Genomic DNA, 21,480 nt, shown 5'->3' on the forward strand with positions numbered 1-21,480 from the left:
CCCTATTGATATGGTCTAAAGTCACTCACAGTGTCAGCTGCCGACTTCAGCTCCTCCCTTAGCAACTCCATTGATATGGAACCAGGGCCGTAAACCCGTCTCCAGCTGACATCACAAAGGAGTCAGGAGCCAATCACACAGCAGACAGGATGGTGTCAAAAAAGCAGCCCTTGCCCCTCCCACTCAAGATATTACAGGATCACATGACCAGACTCTGCTCCAGTCATCCAGGCATTACAGCACAGAAGGAAGCCATTCAGCCCATCGACTTCCTTTTCCCATCTCCTGATTTTGAAAGAGTAAATGCGGAGAAACTGTTTCTATTGGAAAAATCTCTGGTAACCAGAGGAGACAGATTGAAGGTGATTGGCAAAAGAACCAGAGGTGATATGAGGAAATATTCTTTTACACAGTGAGTTATGATGATCTGGAATGCATTGTCCAAATAAAGCAGTGGAAGCCGATTCAATAGCAAAGTTCAAAAGAGAATTGGATAAATACTTGATTGGCAAAAGGACATAACAGGGAAAGAGCAGGGGAGTGCGATTAATTGAATAGCTCAAGTTAAGCGCTAACATCAGCACAATGGCGGAATGGCCTCCTTCTGTGTTGTTTGATTCTATGATCCTCCATTTTTTCATTCATTGCCTCGAAGTGAAATCCCAGCATATCACAATGTGGGAATGTTGTGGAGCCATGCATGTATGGGACACAAACGTTCAGGGTCACATCAGTACCAAATCATACAGGGGACACATTCTTTAGGTGTAAATTCAATACATAACATTCAACAGGTATCAGAACATCACATTTCAGATTGAGATGCACCTAAAGCTGAGGAGAGGATTTAAACATCCACCACAGTGATTATCACCCTGTTATTACAGTCCTGCAGACTGTTAACTGGGAACACAGACACTTCACCACTTTGTAACTGCAGGAGATCCAGCTTGTTGGCACCAATGTCAGCAGCTTCATTCCCCAGTCCAAGAGACTCCATGACCAGTGGGCTCTGCTGGATACAGGCGATGTCATTGAGCGGCAGAATCCAATCCTCATTTAACATCACAATATCATTTTAGTTTGTCAGGTCCAATTGGGAGGGCACTTGTAGAATGTCCTGCTTCTGTGCTGGACAGATTGGAATGATTGGTCCCTTCAAAAGGGTTCCAGTCAAAGGTCCTGACAGGGTTAATGAGGAAGTTGCTACATCTCTCAACCATCATTGGAGCTGAGTTCCTAGATCCACTTTACCAGGGTACCCAACTTTGCAGCATTGGGGAATGAATTAAACTCAATTAGATGGAAAGGGACCCAATAAAACACATTCAGGTGGAAGGAATGTACCTGATGCATTCCTCTGCTGTGAGTGCACAGTTTGTTAAAAGGAGAAGAGCTGTTAGATTAATAATAGTAACTGTTCTGCCTCAGAATTAATTGTTTCATGGCTTGTAGTGCAGAGAATGGGAGTTCTGGAGAAGCCCACATATGTCCCCTTTGCCTCGGGTTATTTGTTGATCCTGGCCTAGTGGACTGTGAGTGTAATTTCTGCCACTTCTATATTGTGTCTTACAGGAAGTTGCAGGGAAGGTCTATCTGTTGCCCCCAGTGTAGTGAGGATGCTGCAGAGCTGACCCTGCAGCCCAACAGTGTATTGAGGCATGTGATGGATAACATTTGCAGACTGACCGGTCTGCAGGATGTGACTGAGGAGGAGAGGCGTCTGTGCCCGGAACATCAAGAGAAACTGACTTTGATCTGTGCAGGGACTCAACTTCACAAGCAGCAGAAACTTAGAGAGAGAATTGAATTCATCACAACTTGCAAGGTATGGGATCTCTTCTCAAAAGGTGAGAATTGAGAATGGTGGAAATGTATAACTTAGTCAGTACATGAAGGTGGACTGGGGTCTCCTGTATACTTTATCATAGGGTAATTCTGGCTTCTCTTCTACTTAGTAACTTTGCAGAACTAGTCTGGTATCCAGGTATCACAGCTCATTGCACTTCCTTCCTGTCTCCACTGCAGAATAAAGGAGTTGCTTTCTCAATCACTAAACCAGAAGGTGGTCTCTTTTGAAAGATGCGTTGCAGTAACAAGGACTTGAGATTGCACACTCTAAAGTAAGTTGGTCTGATTTTACCGTGTCCAGAAAGGATTGTAATCTGCAGTCACTTTGTGTGTGTTGTGGATGCTACACAGGCGACATGACAACAGTGACGACACTTGATGCTTTGGGAAGTTCAAAGGTTGTAAATAGTGTAATATCAATGCAAGTTTTCTTTCAATGTGGCAGCCATTTTACATGTGTTAGTGAAGTAAATGAATTCCTAGTTAAACTGTTTGAGGCAGTGTTGAAGGCAGGATGTCACTTCAGGCATTGAGAGGACTCGCTGCTCTTTTCAATAGTGCCAAGGGATCTTTAACATGCAGACAGGGCTTCAGTTCAGTTTCTTATCTAAAAAGCTGCAGCTACACCAGGTTCCTCGGTACCGCCCCCCGATAGTGCCGTTCTCCCTCAGCACTGCACTGAAGGTCTCTGCCTAGATTATGTGCTCAAGTCTTGTGTCATGGGTTCAAGATCCATTCTGTTCATAGAGGCTACCAACTGGGCCAAGGCTGCAGGCTGTGGATTTCACAATTGCTTAGTTTGAAGAAGGTTGAGGACGTTGTCGGACATTTTTTTATTTGACCAGAATCAAGTGGTCTCCCTCAATTCTGTAGAATTCTAAAGTTTGTGTGGATATTTGATCATCTTTCCTTAAGGAAATGGGGTGTAATCTGATCTTCCATGTTACACAGCAGTTTGCTGACCTGCACCAGTTCCTCAATGGCCAAGTGCAATGGTTGATGGAAATGCTGGAAGCTCAGGTGGAAAATAACTAGTCAGGAATGGAACGAAACCTGACAAAAATGCACAGGATACTCTTCTCCACTGAGCTGGACATCACTAACATTGAGGCCAAACTGGATCGAAATGACTTGACATCTCTGAAAGTCCACACTATTCTCTTCTCCTCTCCCTCCCCACCTCCCCTTGATTCTGGTGAAAGGTATCTGTTCCCTCCCTGATTCATTGCCATGGCGATGGTGGACATCTGTAACTTGGCATTCAAGTTGCTTAACAACAAAGGGAAACCTAAACCAGGTTTTCTGTCACTGACGTCCATTGGTTTCACATAGTTTATATTATCGCACCTCATTCTTCCTACCAAAATGCATTGTTTTACATACAGAACATAGAACAGTACAGGCCCTTCAGCCCACGATGTTGTGCCGACCCTTTACCTACTCTAAGATCAAACTACCTGCATACCCTTCATTCTACTATCATCCATGTACCTATCCAAGAGTCGCTTAAATGTCCCTAATGTATCTGCTTCTACTACCACCGCTGGCAGTGCATTAAACGCACCCACCACTCTCTGTGTAAAGAACTTACCTCTGACATCTCCCCTAAACCATCCTCCAATCACCTTAAAATTATGCCCCCTGGTGATAGCCCTTTCCGCCCTGGGAAAAAGTCTCTGACTATCCACTCTATCTATGCCTCTCATCATCTTGTACATCTCTATCAAGTCACCGCTCATCCTTCTTCGCTCAAATGAGAAAAGCCCTAGCTCCCTCAATCTTTCTTCATAAGACATGCCCTCCAGTCCAGGCAGCATCCTGGTAAATCTCCTCTGCACCCTCTCTAAAGCTTCCACATCCTTCCTATAATGAGGCGACCAGAACTGAACACAATATTCCAAGTGTGATCTAACCAGGGCTTTATAGAGCTGCAGCATAACCTCACGGCTCTTAAACTCAATCCCCCTGTTTATGAAAGCCAACACACCATACGCCTTCTTACAAACCCTATCAACTTGGGTGGCAACTTTGAGGGATTTATGGACGTGGACCCCAAGATCCCTCTGTTCTTCCACACTGCCAAGAATCCTGTCTTTAAGCCTGTATTCCGCATTCAAATTCGACCTTCCAAAATGAATCACTTCACACTTTTCCAGGTTGAAATCCATCTGCCACTTCTCAGCCCAGCTCTGCATCCTGTCAATATCCCGTTGCAACCTACAACAGCCCTCCACACTATCCACAACTCCAGCAACCTTTGTGTCATCGGCAAACTTACTAACCCAGCCTTCCACTTCCTCATCCAAGTCATTTATAAAAATCACAAAGAGCAGAGGTCCCAGAACAGATCCCTGCGGAACACCACTGGTCACTGAGCTCCAGGCTGAATAGTTTCCATCTACTACCACCCTCTGTCTTCTATGGGCCAGCCAATTCTGTATCCAGACAGCCAAATTTCCCTGTATCCCATGCCTCCTTACTTTCTGAATAAGCCTACCATGAGGAACCTTATCAAATGCCTTGCTAAAATCCATATACACCACATCCACTGCTCTTCCTTCATCAATGTATTTTGTCACATCCTCAATTAATTCAATAAGGCTTGTGAGGCATGACCTGACCCTCACAAAGCCATGCTGACTATCTCTAATCAAACTATGCTTTTCCAAATAATCATAAATTCTGTCTCTCAGAAACCTCTCCAATAATTTGCCACCACCGATGTAAGACTGACTGGTCTGTAATTCCCAGGGTTATCCCTATTCCCTTTCTTGAACAAGGGAATAACATTTGCCACCCTCCAATCATCTGGTACTACTCCAGTGGACAGTGAGGACGCAAAGATCATCGCCAAAGGCGCAGCAATCTCTTCCCTTGCTTCCTGTAATATCCTTGGGTATATCCCGTCTGGCCCCAGGGACTTATCTATCCTCATGTCTTTCAAAATTTCCAGCATATCCTCCTTCTTAACATCAACCTGTTTGAGATTATCAGCCTGTTTCACGCTGTCCTCGCAAACGACAAGGTCCCTCTCACTAGTGAATACTGAAGCAAAGTATTCATTAAGGACCTCCCCTACCTCCTCCGACTCCAGGCACAAGTACCCTCTACTATCCATGATCGGCCCTACCCTCACCCTCACTTGTTCCTCACATAAGTGTAGAATGCCTTGGGATTTTCCTTAATCCTACCCGCCAAGACTTTTTCAAGTCCCCTTCTAGCTCTCCTAAGTCCATTCTTCAGTTCCTTCCTGGCTACCTTGTAACCCTCTAGAGCCCTGTCTGATCCTTGCTTCCTCAACCTTAAGTAAGCTTCCTTCTTCCTCTTGACTAGCTGTTCCACATCTCTTGTCATCCAAGGTTCTTTCACCCTGCTATCCCTTCCTTGCCTCATCGGGACAAACCTATCCAGCAATCGCAGCAAGTGCTCCCTAAACAACCTCCACATTTCTGTCATGCATTTCCCTGAGAACATCTGCTCCCAATTTAAGCTCCCCAGTTTCTGCCTAATAGCATTGTAATTCCCCTCCCCCAATTAAATATTTTCCCATCCCGTCTGCTCCTGTCCCTCTCCATGACTAGAGTAATGGTCAGGGAGTTGTGATCACTATCACCGAAATGCTCTCCCACCGAGAGATCTGCCACCTGGCCTGGTCCGTTGCCAAGCACCAAATCCAATATAGCCTCCCCTCTAGTCGGCCTATCTACATATTGTCAGGAAACCTTCCTGGACACACCTGACAAAAACTGCTCCATCCAAACTATTTGCACAAAGGAGGTTCCAATCAATATTAGGGAAGTTGAAGTCACCCATGACAACAACCCTGTTACTTCTGCACCTTTCCAAAATCTGCCTCCCAATCTGTTCCTCCATGTCTCTGTTGCTATTGGGGGGTCTATAGAAAACTGCCAACAAAGTGACTGCTGCTTTCCTGTTTCTGACTTCCACCTATACTGACTCAGTAGACAAACCCTCCTCGACGACCTCCCTTTCTGCAGCTGTGATACTATCCCTGATTAGCAATGCCACTCACCCACCTCTTTTACCTCCCCCCCCCCCCCCACTCCCCCCCTATTCCTTTTGAAACATCTAAACCCCGGAACATCCAACATCCATTCCTGCCCCTGTGATCTCCAAGTCTCCGTAATGGCCACAACATCGTAGCTCCAAGTACTGATCCATGCTCTAAGTTCATCACCCTTATTCCTGACACTTCTTGCGTTAAAATAGACACACTTCAACCCATCATACTGGCTGCAACTTTGCCCTGTCAACTGTCTAACCTTCCTTGCAGACTCTCTGCGCTCTGTATCTGCCTATTCAACAGCTACCCCATCCACTGATCCGTCGCTCCGGTTCTCATCCTCCTGCCAAACTAGTTTAAACCCTCCCGAAGAGCTCTAGCAAACCTCCCGCCCAGGATATTGGTGCCCCTCCAGTTCAGATGCAACCCATCCTTCTTGTACAGGTCCCACCTTCCCCTGAAGGTATCCCAATGATCCACATATCTGAAGCCCTCCCTCCTACACCAGCTCTGTAGCCACGTGTTGAGCTGCACTCGCTCTCTGTTTCTAGCCTCACTAGCACATGGCACCGGTATCAATCCTGAGATTACTACCCTGCTCGTCCTGCCTTTTAGCTTTCAACCTAACTCACTATATTCGCTTTTCAGGTCCTCATCCCTTTTCCTAGCTATGTCATTGGTACCGATGTGTACCATGACTTCTAGCTGCTCCTCCTCCCCCTTAAGAATCCTATCGACTCGATCCGAGACATCCCTGACCCTGGCACCCGGGAGGCAACATACCATCTGGGAGTCTCTGTGTTAAATTTCATCAGCCATTTTTCTGCCCATTTTACTTGTCTATGTCCTGTCACTGTCCCCCTCACTGTTCACTACATTTGAATTTAATGTCTTCTGTAAACTTTGAAACGATGTCCTGTCAACCCAACTCCAAGTCTTTAATATCTGAAAAAGAGTGGGTTCCTAATACTGAACACCACTGTATAACTTCCCTCCAGACTGAAGAAGAACAACCATTTGGGCGGCACATTGGCTCAGTGGTTAGCACCGCAGCCTCACAGCTCCAGCGAATCTGTATTCACCGCCCTATCAGGCAGTGCATTTCAAATCCTGAACACTCTTTGGGAAAAACATTTTTATTCTCCTGTCAACCTCTGGGTCTTTTGCCAATCACCTTTAAATCTGTGTCCTCTGCTTATTGATCCTTCAGTCATTGGAAACAGTTTCTCCTGATTTTAGTTTTTGTGATTTTAAACACCTCGATCAAATCTCCTTTTGGACTTCTCTTCTGGGTACTGCCTGTGTAGAGTTTGCAAGTTCTCCCTGTGTCTGCGTGGGTTTTCTCCGGGTGCTCCGGTTTCCTCCCACAAGCCAAAAGACTTGCAGGTTGGTAGGTAAATTGGCCATTATAAATTGCCCCTAGTATAGGTAGGTAGTTGGGAAATATAGGGACAGGTGGGGATGTGGTAAGAATATGGGATTAGTGTAGGATTAGTATAAATGGGTGGTTGATGGTCGGCACAGACTCGGTCGGCCAAAGGGCCTGTTTCAGTGCTGTATCACTAAACTAAAACCATTACACTCTGCTTTCTGTCTGTTAGTCAATGTTATATCCATGCATCTACTGTCACTATTTCTTATCCAGTTAATTATATTTGTGAAAATATTCTAAACCCGCATCTTTGTTTTTAACCTCTGTCTGGAAATCCATGCACCTGTCCTCTTTGAGTGAAGAAATTCCTGGCCATCCTAAATTTAAGTTCCCCCGGTTTAACGTGTCCCTTTGTCTGTCATAATTTACCTTGAATAAATCCTGATCCATCTCTAAATGTCACCCACTATATCACGAACTGTTCTACTCTCTCCTGCTCCTTCCTTTCGAGCCTCAACAATCACCAGTAGTTTCCTTCTTCCGTCTCGCCTTTACTGATTTTTTTGAAGGGCTAAATGGGTTTTAAAAGGGAACAGGAGCAGGTAACAGAGCTGTCGGCCGAGTTTGGCTCTTCCTGCTGCCCTTCCCCCTCCTAGTCGTCAGGTAACTGGTTCTGTCAGAGTACGGAGCTGCCGACTGTCCCTCGGCTCCGTCATTCACTCGATTCCCGAAGGCGGCAATGGCAACTCTGTTTTCCCACAGTGCAGCGCGGCCGAGAAAAGGCCCCATCGCTCAGGCCGCGGTGCATTCTGGAGACCAGCTGGATCCAGTGTGGTGAACATGTCAGCATTTTGTGATCAGCAGTGAGATGAATGAGGACTAATTGATTCTCAACCAAAAGCAATAAAAAATATTCAGCACAGTAGGAGGCTATTCGACCCATCGGGTCTGTGCTGGCTCTTTTGAAGAGCAATCCAGTTCGTGCCTCTCTCCTGCTCCTTCCCCCATTCCTGTAATTTTCCCTCCATCAATTTTTTATCCAATTCCTTTTTGAAGATATCTGTTGAATCTGTATTCACCGCCCTATCAGGCAGTGCATTTCAAATCCTCAGCACTCTTTGGGAAAAACATTTTTATTCTCCTGTCAACCTCTGGGTCTTTTGCCAATCACCTTTAAATCTGTGTCCTCTGCTTATTGATCCTTCAGCCATTGGAAACAGTTTCTCCTGATTTTAGTTTATGTGATTTTAAACACCTCGATCAAATCTCCTTTTAGGCTTCTCTTCTCGCAGGAGAAGAACCCCAGCTGCCCCAGTAAAATAAAAGCAAAATACAGCGGATGCTGGAAATCTGAAATAAAAACAAGAAATGCTGGAAATAATCATCAGGTGCTGCCAGACCTGTGGAGAGAGAAGCAGAGTTAACGTTTCAAGTCAGTGACCCCTCATCAGAACTCTAACTTTAACTCTGCTTCTCTCTCCACAGATCCTGCCAGACCTGCTGAGTATTTCCAGCATTTCTTATTATCCCAGCTTCTCCAGTCTGTCTGTGTAACTGTAATAACCTAGTCCCTGGAACCATTCTAGTAAATCTCTTCTGTACATTCACCAAATCCTTCATATTCCTAAATTGTGAGGCCTAGAATTGGTCACAATTCTCCAGCTGCGGCCAATCTCGTAGTTTATAAAGGTTTAGCATCAATTCAGGTGGGAGTGGTGTGATAGAATCTTAAACATCTGATTTTAATTCCCAGAATGAGGGCAGAGGGGCCTTGGCTTAGCATCGCTGGATGAGGACAGCACCTCTGGCAGCAAAGCAGCCCCTCAGCACTGGGCTGCAGAGCATCTTATCCTGATTTCTCGTCTTGAGCTCCACAACCTTCTGACTTGGAGCTCAGCTGTCAACCTGACATTCCTGAGCAAAAACCAGCTTTGTGTTGGTCCTGGAAATCTAACCAGATCCTGCGGCCTTTACCATCCAGAAGGACAAAGGCAGCAGACACATGGGAATACCACCACTGCAAGTTCCCCTCCAAGACACACACCATCCTGACTTGGAACTATATCGTAGTTGGATCAAAGTCCCGCACTCCCTCCCTAACAGGAGTGTATGTGTAGCTGCAACACACAGACTCCAGTGGTTCAAGAAAGCAACTTCTTAAGGGCAATGAGGGACGGGCTTTAAAAGCTGGCCTAGGTAGTGATGCCCATATCCCATGAACCAATAAAAAAGCCAGAGCCTGATTCTTCATTGTCCGTATTAATTCTTACATTATTACAGTAACTGTTCCAAGAGGACTTGATCTAAAATGGAATAATATTGGACCAAACCAAAGTGAATCTTCAGTGAAATGATGAACTCTGTTGGGAATGTGTGTCCAAGGTACATTGAGTGTGGAATTGATGAGAATGTACTGTCCCAAGTTGGTTTTCACCTCATCCAGTTTAATTCACTTCAGCTTGCTTTTGTGTTCCATGAAGCTGCAACAACAAACTAACATTGTTTCTGTTTTCTCTTCAAGGAGGTTAGTTCTTGGAGGGACAGGTATGTATTGTCAATAATGAACTATTGCTGATGTAGCAGTTCCACATCCCAATGTGTTTTTCAGTCTGAATCCTGTCGTGTTAACTCACTTCATACAAAATTAGCCTTTATTGCTGGGGCTTAGAGTACAAGAGTAAGGAGGTCTTGCTGCAATTGTCCAGGGCTTTGGTGAGACCACACAAAGAGTGATGTGTACAGTTTTAGTCTCTCTACCAAAGGAGCTATTTGCCTTGGACAAGGTGGAACAAAAGTTCACAGAATTTAATTTCTGGCATGAGCGGGTCGTCCTCTGAGGAGACCTTGAGTATTTTGGGCCTAAACTCTCCGGAGTTTAGAAAAATGAGAGCTGATCTCAGATATTATGTTGCAAAGACAGGATGTGACAGGGTGGAGACAGAGAAGCTGTTTTTCCCCTGGTTGGAAAGTCTAGAACTAGGGCCATAGTCTCAGGATAAAGGAGCATCCATTTAGGACAGAGACAAAGAGAAATTTCTTTACTCAGAGGGTTGTGAATCTTTGGAATTCTCTGTGCCTGAGGACTGTGGATGCCCATTTGCTGAGTATATTCAAGGCTGAGTCGATTACATTTTGGGATTCTAAGAAATTGAGAGATATGGGGATGGGGTGGGAAAGTGGAGTTGAGGTTCAGCCATGGTCTTATTGAATGGTGGTGCAGACTCAAGGGGGTGTATAGCCTCCTCCTGCTCCTAGTTCTTGATGATCTTCTGTCCTTGTGTTCTCTGACAGATATTAATGTTATTGGCATGTTTTCTGAGGAGACGCCCACTGCTATGTCTGGGAATGTGTGCCTGGGGACATACAAATGTCCTTTACAGTACAAACTATTGAGGGAAATGAAGGAAATCATCCATCCAGGTAAATGAATGAATGACATTGCCTCCACCAGTAATCCTGTATCCAGGTCAACAGGGGTGATCTAACTCCCAGCCTGTGTTCAATTGTAAATGATTATTTCCCGAGTTGTGTCTGTAGAATTCACTTGCAGGGTTAGTGGCTCAACACAGAAACTGTCGACATTCGAGGTTTGGTTGGAGAGGTGGATGAAGGGATGTGTGATTCGTACAATTCCCCGGTGGAGGGGTGGACAGTGGGGTAAATACCAATATGGACTGGCTGGCAGACTGTAACCTGTGTGTGGGAGGGTGACAGGAATTTTACTTAACCCATTACACTTGATAGCAGTGAGGACTGTATTTAAATGCTTACAGTTTGTGCTAACGCAGTTTGCCCACTATACACAGGGAGCAGGTTGTTCAATCTTGCCCGTCTAACAGCGAAGTCCAAAATACGGAAAGCCCTCATCAGGGAACTCCTCTTTGCTGACGATGCTGCTTTAACATCTCACACTGAAGAGTGCCTGCAGAGTCTCATCGACAGGTTTGCGGCTGCCTGCAATGAATTTGGCCGAACCATCAGCCTCAAGAAAACGAACATCATGGGGCAGGACTTCAGAAATGCTCCATCCATCAATATTGTCGACCACGCTCTGGAAGTGGTTCAAGAGTTCACCTACCTAGGCTCAACTATCACCAGTAACCTGTCTCTGGATGCAGAAATCAACAAGCGCATGGGAAAGGCTTCCACTGCTATGTCCAGACTGGCCAAGAGAGTGTGGGAAAATGGCGCACTGACACGGAACACAAAAGTCCGAGTGTATCAGGCCTGTGTCCTCAGTACCTTGCTCTATGGCAGTGAGGCCTGGACAACGTATGTCAGCCAAGAGCAACGTCTCAATTCATTCCATCTTCACTGCCTCCGGAGAATCCTTGGCATCAGGTGGCAGGACCTTATCTCCAACACAGAAGTCCTCGAGGCGGCCAACATCCCCAGCTTATACACACTACTGAGTCAGCGGCGCTTGAGATGGCTTGGCCATGTGAGCCGCATGGAAGATGGCAGGATCCCCAAAGACATATTGTACAGCGAGCTCGCCACTGGTATCAGACCCACCGGCCGTCCATGTCTCAGCTTTAAAGACGTCTGCAAATGTGACATGAAGTCCTGTGACATTGATCACAAATCGTGGGAGTCAGTTGCCAGCGTTCGCCAGAGCTGACGGGCAACCATAAAGGCGGGGCTAAAGTGTGGCGAGTCGCAGAGACTTAGCAGTTGGCAGGAAAAAAGACAAAAGCGCAAGGAGAGAGCCAACTGTGTAACAGCCCCCGACAAACAAATTTTTCTGCAGCACCTGTGTAAGAGCCTGTCACTCTAGAATTGGCCTTTATAGCCACTCCAGGCACTGCTCCACACACAACTGACCACCTCCAGGCGCTTACCCATTGTCTCTCGAGATAAGGAGGCCAAAGCAGACACAGTGGATGGATTGTCCCAAAGTTGTGACTCTAATAAATCTAAAAATGGACAAACACATTCCTTCGAGGGAACCTGTGTGTAGAACCATTAGTACTTCACATAGAAAAGGCACACTCTGATTGTGTCACCTGTTTGTCGCAACTTTATCACAACAATTTTATTTTATTTTAGAGATACAGCACTAAACAGGCCCTTCGACCCACCAAGTCTGTCCTGACCATCAACCACCCATTTATACTAGTTCTACATTAATCCCATGTTCCTACCTTCCCTTATTTATACTCGGGGCAATTTCCAATGGCCAATTTACCTATCAACCTGCAAGTCTTTGGCTGTGGGAGGAAACCGGAGCACCCGATGAAAACCCACGCGATCACTGGGAGAACTTGCAAACTCCACACAGGCAGTACCCAGAATTGAACCCGGGTCACTGGAGCTGTGAGGCTGCCACTGTGCCACCCTAACTATCCTGATTAAGGACAGCAGAGGACCCTGATCTCCACAGAAGCTTGGCAGGAGGAGCAGATGACAAGACAAATAGCAAAGATTAAAAATAGTCTATTTTGAAACAAAGAAAGCTGGTTGGATTATGTGGAGCTGAACTGATTGAGCTGGTGTAGTGTAATTTACTGAGACACTCACTGTAAGCAGGTGCAGCCTCCACACTGAACATCCTGTTTCTGCACTGAAAGAGCTGGTGTGTGGAACACATTAAGCAGTGACTTTGTAATTGACGATAGCAGCAATGGAAATTGATCAGTGCTCTTTGCCCAGTTGAAGTGGTGCGGACTGTGTGTCTTTTACTGAGGTCGGTGGGGCTGCTGTTCTTCTACCAGGGCCAGTTTGTGGGCAACTGGGTCACAGCAGTTGGGTGGAAATGCTTGGTGATTTCTGACCCCTCCCCATGCTCAGATTTCTGAGGAACTCTTCCTTTTTATTGATCGGAAATGAAATCTGTTTTACAATGTGGTGATCTTTTAAAATATGCTTAACATTTCTCACATTGGACAGTGTCCTCTCTCTGAAGGGAGGAAAATGGTGTAATATTTTACCTGCAGTCCATTCCACACACACTCCCAGTTAAAGTGGCACTCACTCCACTCCAGTAAAGGAACAATTGGCTCATTCCCCCTCCCCCAAGAGTCAATCACTGTCCTTCCTTGGTTATCCACCAATGAGAGGGAACTCCAGTCACCCATGGACTTTATTCTGCAGTTGTGCTTGCCCTGACTCTGGACCCTCGAACAGCAAACACTTGGCTGCTGCTGTCTGCCCGACTTGACCAGTGTGACTGTCATTGATACCAAGCAGCTGCTTCCCGACAGTCCGGCCAGGTTCGGTGTGTGTGTCTCTGTCCTGGCCACTGAGGGCTTCACGGTGGGGACGCACTACTGGGAGGTGAAAGTGAGTGGCAAGTCCAAATGGGACCTGGTGTGGCCAGACTCCATTAACAGGAAGGGAGACATTGCTTTGAAGCCTGAGAATGGATACCTGGCACTGTCCCTGAGCAATAGAGAGCGGTACTGTGCTCTAACCTCACCGACAGTCACCCTGCTAGCTCTGAGTGGGAAGCCCAGCCACATTGGAGTTTACCTGGTCTATGAGGGAGGCCAAGTGTCCTTTCACAGTGCTGCTGACTTGTCTCATCTCGACACTTTCACAGAGACATTTCTCAAGAGAATGTTCCCTTTCTTTTGCCCCTGTTTGAATGACAATAGTGCTCCTCTCTCTTGTAGTTTACTTTAGGTGACTGTGTCTTTAAAGATCTGTTCAGCTCTGGCTGCTCATGGCTCAGTTGGTGTCTGATTCAAAACACTTTACTGAAAATGTGTAACTGTGGGTGTGAGACTGGGAGGAATGGACTATTAGAATTGTCTTTCTAACCTAATCTGCATTGCCCAATCTCTACTGTGAGAGCCTTGTGGGACAGGGAATGTGTATTGACCAAACTCTACTGTCCATCCAATACACATTCCCTGTCCCACTCAGCTTATACTCATGATGTTTCAGTGTACCTGTGTCAGAGGAATCCACATCTCTGCTCCAATGAAATAGAAGCTTCATAAATATTTATCCTTGACAAATATACAAATTGCTTCTGGTCTCTTTTCTTTACTCTACCCCACCCCCTGCCCTGTCCCCTGGTGTCCCAGTCTTTATGACCAACTATCCCAGTCCAGTTTCTCTATCCAGTCACAAGTAGGCCAGTTACAGAGAACAATGAATCAACAGGCAGTAACCAAGGAGAATGTCTCACTTCCCAGTGAAACAGCATCTGCAATCCCACTCAATTGGCGCGAACTGCACGATATACTGTTTTACACATAATCTAATATTCACACAGTGATGTTTGTTTATATTTGATTCTTCTATAAAAATAGCTTATGGGCATGTGTCCTTCTGACACACAGACCTCTGCAACCTTCCTCAATCTCATTGTAACAGGTACTTGGCCAGGTTAAGGGAGTCCTTGTATTGGAGGACAACATCCTTAACACTTAAAATTAACCTCATTATGTTTGTGATGTTAAAAAATGCCCAACGTTGCCCCCACCCTGATGGCCACCTTTTGTGTGTGGCTGACTCAGGGCTGTGCGGAGACCCCTGGCGTACAAATACCCAAGTGTCGATATGTGCTGAGGTTCTATCTGTCCCCAGTGTTAAGAAGGGTGGGTCTGGCCACGTTGCCGCAGAACGCTCCATTCAGTTGGACTGTGCAGTTCCAACTTTCCCTTGTGGAAATGTTTGTGCAGGAAAACATGTTTCACCACACATCCATCATGCTGTGGTCTGCACATAATGTCCTCGACACCCTGTGGAAAAAGGATTTGGTGGATCCTGTCAGATGGTTCCATGAGCAGACTTTCAAAGTCATGTGGCAGCATGTCTCATCACCAGAACTTTCAAACAAACAGCAAGCTGTAGCTTGCCTGGTGATGAGAAGGGCCCTCCCTGTCAGATCCTTCCTGCACACCCGGAGACTATCCGCCTCCACACGCTGTCCTCGAGGAGGCTGCGGTGGGGAAGAGACCATCGCCCACCTCGTTCTGGAATGTGCTTTCACAAAGCATACCTGGAACGAGATGCAGTGGTTTTTGTTGAGGTTCATCCTGAGCAGCTGTGTAATACAGGACTCCGTCCTCTACGGGCTGTTCCCATAGGCGCACACTGAGATAAACATCAACTGCTGCTGGAGGAACATCAACTCGGCAAAAGATGCTCTTTGGTCTGCCTGAAACTTGCTGGTCTTCCAGTGCAAAGAGTTGTCCATGACCGAGTGTTGCAGACTGGTGCATTCCAAGGTCCAGGACTATGTGCTGAGGGACACATTAAATCTTGAGGCTGCCGCTGCAAAGGCTCGATGGGGAAAATTCCTTTCACCATAGTGAACTGAGGGACAGGAACCTGGGTAAAACCCCTTGGGCTGTTTGCACCAAAGACTGTTTGACATGAAAGGTAAATGCACATTGTAAATATAACCTATAACGGTAAATGTAATGAGGCACCTCATGTACTGTATTGAAAGAAACTGATCTGTATTGCTCTCTCTGTAATGTCCAGAATTGAACCAGTGACCTAAGGAGAACTTTAATTTGCTTTTGTTTTTCCCTGTGTACCTGCTAACACCACAGCTGTGCAGGATGTGAGCTGCCATTCACCACTCACTGCTTGGGCTAATGGCGCAATGAAACCGTATCTGACTACTGTTATGACGGCTCAGGACAAAGCCCTCAATCAAATTAAGTTATGATTCTGATTGCAGTGGGAGCAATGCACTGTCAAGTCAGTCCCGTCGCTCCATAGGTCACATCATATTTCTTTAAGCTTTCCAAATCAAAGAAAGCAGCAGCCAAATTGAAACAGTCTAATAACCCCCAAAAGAGGTGAACTAAACCAGGCATCTTTTAGATATCAACAAATTAACTGTTTATTTACAAAAACTAAATATATCTTAAACGCTGCTAAGATAAAACAATATCTAAAGACTTTTATAACTTTTTTTAAAACTAACTCCGGCATTCACATACATATCCTCAAACTAACAGTAGTTTGGTTTTTAATTAGCTGCCCGGAAAAAATAGAAAAAAACAATCAAGTCTTTGCAGATTACGCTTCCGATGAAGGGTCATCTGATACACCATGGCCAAAGTTGACTTGCAGTCTTCCAAGATCCGATGAAAAAAGGATCTTTCCAGAGATAGGAATTCAGCAGTTTAGTTCAGCAGTTGAAGTATTAAACTCTTTTTATTTCAGCAATGAACAAAGCAGACTAATAATGTGTTTTTTTTAAGGAATTTATCTACTTGAAGCTTCTTTAGAAGGTTGAGAGTACAATAAATATGTTTCAAATAGACTGAGAGAGACCTCTCTTATTTCTTCACATGCTGGAACAATCTGTTATCTCTCTATTTCTACTAGTCAGTTTCAAAGTCTAAATGGATACATTGAATGTCTATTCTCTGTCTCTGTGTGGCTGTAATTTAGCAACTAGAATGCTAAATGCTTGCTTCAATGAGCTTCTGAAGTGATCTCTTAAAGATGCATTGATCTCTTTACACTTTTAAAGGTGCACTGCAATATTTCCCGAGGAGAAAGAAAACACTGGATCGTGACGCTACTGATCAGAAGATTGCAGGTTTGACTCCTACCTGGCTCGATGATTTTTGTAAACTTTGCATTCTGACTTCACACAGTTGGCAAGCTGATCTACCTGGTTGTGCTGTCTGACCACTTGCAGGGTAAGTGCCTTCTTAGTGCTGTAGGCAGCGTTTCTGTCTCAAAATGTGAAGGTCCTGAATAAAACTCCTCAGTAAAGTATCCAGTGTTGTAAAACAATCTTTCCCTTCTCTCTCCTCAGATCTCCATATTTGCTACAGATAGAAAGAAAGAATCCTTGTTTACTATAACACCAAAGGATCTGATGCCTCTCGACCTCTTTGTACCTCAGCACGTGGAAACGCTTCGGAAAGAAGTACGTGCGCTACTGTTCACTGACACCTGACACCACTGCTGTGTCTGATCAATTACCACAAGGTAAAAGCACAATGGAGAATGCAGATATTGATCCCACTACCCCTCTCAGGCAAACTCACTGGTCTCTGCTGACACTTCACCCTCACTTGTTTCACAGGAGCCCCTCAGCATCCACCTCCATGTTGCTCTGTGACCAGTAGTGAAATCATGCTTCGGGTTGACACGCTGCCTGAACACATTAAATACTTTGCTCGGTCTGAGCAGCAGCAGGCGAGCACCAGCCAGACGGAAAGACATAATAACAATGGTAGAAGCCGAGAAGAGTCCGAGCTTGTGGTAGGGAAGTGAGGTGACTGGAAACTAGCAGCTGCCCTGAGTGTGAGGGAGCAGTCGTGAGCCCTGTCTGACTGACAGAGACTTCTTTTGCTTTCAAGTGAGTGCTGAGTGTTTGGATGTGTTGCTGCTCAAAGGAGCTCCCTGCTGGCCAGCAGATGTAACTGCAGAAGTGAACCAGCCTTGTGCAGGCTGTTTTCAGACAGGAAAGGAGGGCCCCTGCACCTTGGCCGTAACATGTTAAAACGCAATCTACTTGTCAAGTTAAGAGCGCTGGCTTCAGCTAATTGTTGCTTATACACACTTACTCCAAAAAGACACATATTAACACAAGAAATAGGAGCAGTAGTGGACCATATGGCCCAGCGAGCCTGCTCTGCCATTCAATCCAATCATAGCTGATCTTGGGCTTCAATTCCACTTTCCCGTCCACTCCCCATATCCCTTGATTCCCTGAGAGACCAAAAATCTATATCCCATCCTTAAATATATTCAACAATGGAGCATCCACAACCCTCTGGGGTTAGAACATAGAACATTACAGCGCAGTACAGGCCCTTCGGCCCTCGATGTTGCGCCGACCTGTGAAACCATCTGACCTACACTATTCCATTTTCATCCATATGTCTATCCAATGACCACTTAAATGCCCTTAAAGTTGGCGAGTCCACTACTGTTGCAGGCAGGGCGTTCCACGCCCCTACTACTCTCTGAGTAATGAAACTACCTCTGACATCTGTACTATATCTATCACCCCTCAACTGAAAGCTATGTCCCCTCGTGTTTGTCATCACCATCCGGGGAAATAGACTCTCACTATCCACCCTATCTAACCCTCTGATTATCTTATATGTCTCTATTAAGTCACCTCTCCTCCTCCTTCTCTCTAACGAAAACAACCTCAAGTCCCTCAGCCTTTCCTCATAACACCTTCCCTCCATACCAGGCAACATCCTAGTAAATCTCCTCTGCACCCTTTCCAAAGCTTCCAAAGATTCACAACTCTTTGAGTGAAGTAATTTATCCTCCTCTCAGTCCTAAATGATCAGTCCCTTATCCTGTATTAGATTCCTCAACTAGTGAAAACACTGGGTCTACCCTATCCAACCCCTTCAGAATCTTGTATGTTTCAATGAGATCATCTCTCATTCCTCTAAACTCCAGAGAATATAGGCCCAATTTACTCTGCCTCTCATCATAGGACAACCCCCTCATCCCAGGGTCCAATTTAGTGAACCTTCACTGTACTGCCTCCATTGCAAGTATATCTTTTCTTAACTGTGGAGACCAAAACTACATACAGTACTCCAGATGTGGTCTCAGCAAAACCTTGTACAATTGTAGCAAGACTTTTCTATTCCTGTACTCCAATCCCCTTGCAATAAAGGACAACACTCCATATGGCTTCCGAACTGCTTGTTGTAGTTGGCTGCTAACTTTCTGATACATTACTCTTTGTCTCTGCACCTAAGTCATTAACATAGGTTGGAAATAGCTGAGTCCCCAGCACTGATCCTTACAGCACCCAACTATTTACTGCCCGCCAACTTGAAAATGCTTCGTTTATGCCCACTCTTTGCTTCCTATCCATTAACATATCCTCTATCCACGCTATTATTCTCAACCCCATGAGACCTTATTTTGCCTATTAACATTTTGTGTGGCACCTTATCGAATTACTTTAGGTAATCCAGGTAGACTACATCTACTGGTTCCCCTTGACATGCACTTTCAAGCCAGAATTGAACCAGAGACCTCAGGATAACTCTGGTTTGTTTTACAGTGCAGTTCACCACTTTTCAAACTCAACCATTAAAGGGGAGCAGTGAAAACAATTATCTTTCCTGATTGTTCGCCACATGACTTTCAAAGTGTTGTGTATTCACAGAGTAAAACGACATGAGGTCTTCACTGGGAGCAGCCATGCTGGAACACCTCCCAACAGAGAGGGCAGCAGAGACATAGTATTGTAATTGCAATACAATCAGCCAGTTTAATATTGTATATGACACTCCCTCCCAACTTATTTTTTTTCATTAAATATAAAATGGTACTTGTATATAATTTCCCATATTACAATAACAATACTCTGAAATTTAACAAGTTAAGTTACATACCTGTTACTACTGTAATCACAATGAAAACTTATGTAACTAATATTTCCAGAGTCATTTACATGTAAAAAAAAATGTTTTTCTTTAACACCTGTCTGTCTTTCACAAAAAATATCATCATTGACAAGAAGTAATGAAAAGAACAACTTGCATCTTCCTTCCTACATACTTTCAATGAATCTTTCTGGCTTCTTTCTCTTTCTGTTTGGATATCTTCTTCCATTTCCATTAGCTTGACTCTGCTCTCCCAACATCTCAGACTGTGTCGACCCTGAACTTTGACTTTGACTATTAACTCCACTTAATAGTTGGGACTGTGAAATTGATTGATTCATCTTGATCAAAGACCCTGACTCACTTTGCTCTACTGGTGGATTCTGTGATACTGACAAACTTTCAGTTCCTTTCTGACTTGCACTTTCATTCTGACTTTCACTTGGGACTGTTGGAATTTGGACGATGGGAGGTTTCTCATGCTCTCCTTTTGTCAGATTTCCTCTTTCATGATGTTGACAGAGTCTCTCTCCAATCTACACTAGATATCTGAATGCACCTAGTCTTTTCACAACAACTCCAAACACATACTTCTCCTTATCACTGTGGTGGTTTTTCACCATGACCTTCTGACCTGCAGTGAACTCTCTAAGTTTCATGCCTCATGTATCATGACTCATTTTCACTCTGTCTTGCTTTTCGCTTATTTTGTTATTGATGTCAGGCTGAAGCAAACTAAACCTTGTCCTCTGGGAACCCATAAATTGCAAACCAACTTCTCAAAACCTCAATAGTTTTGGTACTTGTGGTATTGGGCATAGACTCGTCATTTATCCACTTGCTGTAGTTCTCGACCAAAACAAAATACTTTCCCTTCCACTTCGAGGAAATCGACATATATGTGTTTCCACAGTCTTTTTGTGTTTGACCATTGTTATGGCATGACTGTGCAGGACAAAGCCCCCAATCAAAAATATATGATTCTGACTGCGGTGGGAGCAATGCACAGTCAATTCAGTCCCACCACCCCACAGGTCACATCGTATATATCTTAAAGCTTTCCAAATCAAAGAAAACAGCAGCCGAATTGAAACAATCTAATAATCCCCAAATGAGACGAAGCAAACCAGGCATCCTTAGATATCAACAAATTAACTATTTATTTCAAAAAACTAAAATCTTAAACACTACTAAGATAAACCAATATCTGAAGACCTTACAACTTATTTAAAAAAATCAAACTCCTGCATTCACATACATATACCCAAACTAATGGTAGTTTGATGTTGAATTAACTGCCGTAAAAATAGGAATGACAATAAAGTCTTGGCAGATTTACATTCCTGACGAAATGGAATCTTCAATGTAGAAACAGTCCTCGGATGCTTGAAGTCTTTGCAGTTGTACGATGGAAAGAAAAGACAGATTCTTCAATGATAGGAAATTCAGCAGTCCAGTTCAGCAGTTGAAGTGTTACTCTTCTTTTTCCAGCGATGAACACAGATCAATAATAAGTATTTTTTTAAAATAATTAATCTGGCTTAACTTTTTAGAATTTTGAGAGATAATAAACTATCTTTTCCTTCAGTTTAAACTGGTCTACCAGCTCTCCTTTCAGGTGCTAACACAAAGCTGTGTCTGTCTGTCTCTGAACAAAACAGTGATTTGCCAGCCAGTTTCAAAATCAAATGGTGACATTGTACTTCCTGTTCCCCCTCTCTGTATGGTTGTATCCAGGCAACCAAGATTCACTTTCACTTGGTAACTTCTGATGCTGGCTGCCTTGAAGTCCTGATCTTTTGCTGCCTTAAAGACACTCCGCAATATTTCCTGAGGAGAGAAAAAAAACAGGATCGTGGCACCATGGAATGAAAGGAACCTTGTTTGGATCATTTCTCATTCTGAGACACATTTCACAACTTTTCACTAACTCTTCAATA

The 21,480-nt window shown here is 44.6% G+C and overlaps 1 pseudogene; it reads left to right on the top strand.

Moving 5' to 3' along the window:
• Positions 1-1,444: 1,444 nt before the first annotated feature.
• On the top strand, positions 1,445-13,871 carry LOC137345795 (nuclear factor 7, ovary-like; annotated as a pseudogene).
• The last annotated feature ends 7,609 nt before the right edge of the window (positions 13,872-21,480 follow it).

The sequence above is a fragment of the Heterodontus francisci genome, chromosome 29 (assembly GCF_036365525.1).
Source record: "Heterodontus francisci isolate sHetFra1 chromosome 29, sHetFra1.hap1, whole genome shotgun sequence".
Classification (NCBI taxonomy): domain Eukaryota; kingdom Metazoa; phylum Chordata; class Chondrichthyes; order Heterodontiformes; family Heterodontidae; genus Heterodontus; species Heterodontus francisci.